General features: G+C 46.4%; 1 pseudogene; it reads right to left on the bottom strand.

The window, feature by feature from the left end:
- Positions 1–3,260: 3,260 nt before the first annotated feature.
- Positions 3,261–3,850, bottom strand: LOC128405967 (E3 ubiquitin-protein ligase RNF183-like; annotated as a pseudogene).
- Positions 3,851–4,106: the final 256 nt, after the last annotated feature.

Consider the following 4,106-nt stretch of genomic DNA (forward strand, 5'->3'; position numbering starts at 1 on the left):
TCCTCTGTCTCCTCCAATAATCCACTGAATCTCAATGTATTTTATCTTCTCTGCATTTGTAAAATTGCCAGAGAGTCCCAGATTGCTTCTTGTTGTTTCCTCAAATCCACTGTTTCCTCTCGTATTTTATCGCATGCACTTTATCGCTGTATTTTTTTCTGCCCTTCTTCTAAATTCTGAGATTTCTCTTTAAGGTCATGCACGGTTTTTATTAATTCGGAATTTTTTTGTACCAAATTGTGTACCTGATCTGATAAATACGCTGTAATTTTAACATTTTCATCTAATTTAACCTTCATTGACATAAAATTATCCTCTACTATTTTAGCATTTTCATTTACAGTTAAGATCTGCAATGTCTTTTCATAATTCCAATAATAATTCCTTGATATCCACTGTTGCATCCAGATCATAAGCAGAGCTTCTCCTTGCTTGTGTGCCTTGTGTAGCCAACGATGCAGTAGGAGGTTTTTTACCAGCCATTGCTGGGAATTTCTTTAGCCTCTTTAAATATGTAGCTCCTACCATACACTTTCTTATTCTCAAATTTATACGTGGTTCAGTCTATAATAAGATACTTCAAATTCATTCACATAAATTCTGAGTAGCAAGGTTAATAATTATAACTTCCAAATTCATTTACAATTTTTACCTGATAAATTTAAAAACTCACTAATTTAAGACTGAATTATATTGTGCAGTTTATCCAGTCAAATAATAATATAATTCCAATAATTGATTAATTAAATGAAACCATATTGATAATAAAAAGAAAAAAGAAGTAGGGGGGCTGGGAAATAAATGAACATAAATAAATAGGGACACGGGTGGTGTTGTGGGTAAAACCTCAGTGCCTAGGACTTGCTGATCGTAAGGCCGGCGGTTCGAATCCCCGCGGCGGGGTGAGCTCCCGTCGTTCAGTCCCAGCTCCTGCCCACCTAGCAGTTCGAAAGCACCCCTAAGTGCAAGTAGATAAATAGGTACCGCTTTATAGCGGGAACCTAAACAGTGTTTCCGTGTGCGGCGCTGGTGCTGGCTCGCCAGCTGCAGCTTCGTCACGCTGGCCACGAGACCCGGAAGTGTCTTCAGACGGCGCCGGCTCCCGGCCTCTTGAGCGAGATGAGCGCGCAACCCTAGAGTCGGTCACGACTGGCCCGTACGGGCAGGGGTACCTTTAAATAAGTACTAATGCGAAACAGATACTATAAGAGAAGAGAAAAAAATGGGGTGATAAGAAAAATAAAGAAAAATTAAAAGGGACAAAGTGGGGAAAAAGACAGGAAAAAGAGAGAAAGAGAGAGAGGGAAAAGAGAAAGAAAGAGGAAGACAAAAAGGAAAAAGTTTTAAGAGAGCGACAAAAAGCTAATGTTCTGCCAGTAGAGAGGAATTTTCAGTTTGAGTGCTGTATCTTCTTTTCTTCACTACGTGTCTCAACTCCGTCAGATCTTGCTGTTGAGTGAGTGCGCAGCCTTTACCTCTAGAATGAAATTTTAGTCCAGCTGAAACCGATGACAGCCAATCCACTGACAGCACATTACTGCTGAGTCTTTCTGACCCAGCACTTCCATAGAAAGTATTGCAGGCTGATTGCATAAGCCAGTTGCATCAGCTAGCAAACTCAAGCCTGCAGACTTACTATCTCTCACATTGGTCCTAGAACAATGCAGCAGTATGATTGGTCCGCAGGAGCCACCCAATCCAGCTCCAGGTGGAAGTGAATCCACAACCTGATTGGCCTACAGGAGAATCCCGGAATTAGCCAATCACGTGTGGCCCATTGTGTAAATAATGTATATAAAGCAGATATTGTGGGGGAACTTTCATTCCTCGCTAATATGAGCTGAATAAAGAGCATGAAATCCACACTCAACTCCAAGTATATTTCACTTGCCTAGATGGAGGATATGGAAGGGCGTGTGTAGAAACTGGCCTGCTGTACAGAGGTAACATTTACATTAGCTGCCCTACTCACTTTTGCCTCTGCCCCCACCTACCACCAGCATGTGGTGCTCAGAAGGTTGCCCAGAATGGAATGAGGTAATTGGGTTGGGGGAAAAGATTTTCCACCCCTGAATTGGCATTTCCTTGTAGGGAAAGGCAATGCAGCCCCCCCCCCCAAGTTCATTTTGTGTGTCCCTTTCCCAATCCACCCTGTCCACACTAAACCTACCTTTTTGCAAGATCCAAGAGATTGCTTTGATCCTGTTATCAGCCCCCACTCTTACAAGCTGATGCAATTTGAAACAAAACACTGCAGTGTAGATAAAAAAGTTTTAATGCCACTGCCGTTTGGCCCCCTTCTAACCAGTAGTGTGCACACTAGGAGAAAGAAACCCTTGAGCACCTGCCTTCATTGCATGCCTGCATGATGTGAGTACACAGAGGACCATCTTCAAGCCTGGACAGAGGACAGTTAAGATCTGCAGCCTTGGTGGTTCCACATTCAGCAGTGCAGTCAATGTTCTCTAGATGTTGGGAACTCTTCATTGGCTGCAGCAGAGGCATTTGGCACAGGGGAAGAGGCTGGTTTGGAGGGTCAGCATAGCTCAGTGGTAGAGCCTTACATGCAGAAGTTTCCAGGTTCAATCCTCAGAATCTCCAAGTAGGAATAAGAAAGACAGACCACTGCCTGAAACCCTTGAGAGCTGCCACTCAGCATAGACAATATGGAGCTAGATGGACCAATGGCCTGGCTGTAAGGCAGATTCCTATGTCCCTTTACTCCAAGTATGGGGAAACTTGGGCCCTCCAGATGTGGTTGTGTTACAGCTCCCATCATGACCAGAGATTATGGGAGTTGTAGTTCAGCAACACCTGGAATGAGAAAAGCTCTCATCTCCACACCTGCTATATTCCCATTATCCATTTTCACCCTCTTTAGCCAACTTAAGAAGCAGCGAGTTTGTTAGTTGAAATGCTCCCATTGCCCTGTCATGTCCTCATCCCCATCCCTATTTAAAAGCTCACAAGTAACCCTCAAGGTCAAATCCTGGGACCCAGTGGCAGTCCAAACCGTTTTGCTGTCTGGGGCGAAAGACAAGATGGCAGTCTCTCTCTTGTTCTATAGGCAGAATCTGACCAGGCTTTGAATCTTAAATCATAACTGGGCAATGTCTTCCAGCACACTTGAGCTGACTTGGAGAACTCAAGGCAGGCTGTGTGACACACACAAGCTAGTCCTCCCAACACTTTGCTGCTGCTCGCCAACCACCTCTACCCTGCCCTCAGCATCTTCCGCCTGAGGAGGCTGCTGGTCCCTCTCACCCCCAGCCCCCAAAGAGCTGCCTCGTCCAAAAGATGGAGAAGATGAGTAGTAAAGTCATGCTTAAGATGAGAGCCATCAGGTAGGTGAAAATCTGGAGCTGGGGGTTGCAGGCACACGCCCACATTGGGGAGCGGTGGTGGTTGGGCATGATTGTGGTGGCAGTGGTAGCACTAGCCGGGCGGCTTGGCTCACAGTAGCTCTCAATGCTTGGATCTCTCACTGGGCCCAGGTCCAGGGTGTAAACCCTGGGCTGGCAGAGGAAGTACCTGCTCTTGCGCTGCTCCTTCAAGCACAGCTGCCAACCCTACAGGATGATGTGGTTGGGCTCCAGGCACAGCAGGCGCAGGAGGGCTTCATTGGTGGGCAGCTCAGTGACAGGCTGGTCGGAGGGGAGGACAGTAGGGTGGCGGCAGAGTGAGCACTGCAAGCGGTTCTGGGCTGGGGACACCAAGCTGAGAAGAGCCAGGCACTTGATGCAGAAGGAATATTGGCACTAAAGGACCTTGGGGTGCAAAAAGTGTTGTCGTAAGGGTTTCAGCAGATGGGGCATTCAGCCTCCAGCCCCTGGACCTGCTTCTCAGCCATGGGGAAACCCAGTCAACAGCACAGCCTTCTTTGCTACCTAGGAGACTAAAAAACAAGGGCAGGTGGAAACCCAATGACAGTAATCATACAGCAGCATCAATGCAGTGGAACCTTTGGCCCACGAGAGGGAACGTTTGGCTTGCCATAGGGCCGTATTTACTGAGGCTGATGGGAGTTGTAGTTCTTCAACATTGGTGGGGGTGGGAGACAAGTTTCCCAACATCTGGTTTTTACAGCATCAGCAAATGCAAAGAGA

The sequence above is a fragment of the Podarcis raffonei genome, chromosome W (assembly GCF_027172205.1).
Source record: "Podarcis raffonei isolate rPodRaf1 chromosome W, rPodRaf1.pri, whole genome shotgun sequence".
NCBI classification, from domain to species: Eukaryota; Metazoa; Chordata; class Lepidosauria; order Squamata; family Lacertidae; genus Podarcis; species Podarcis raffonei.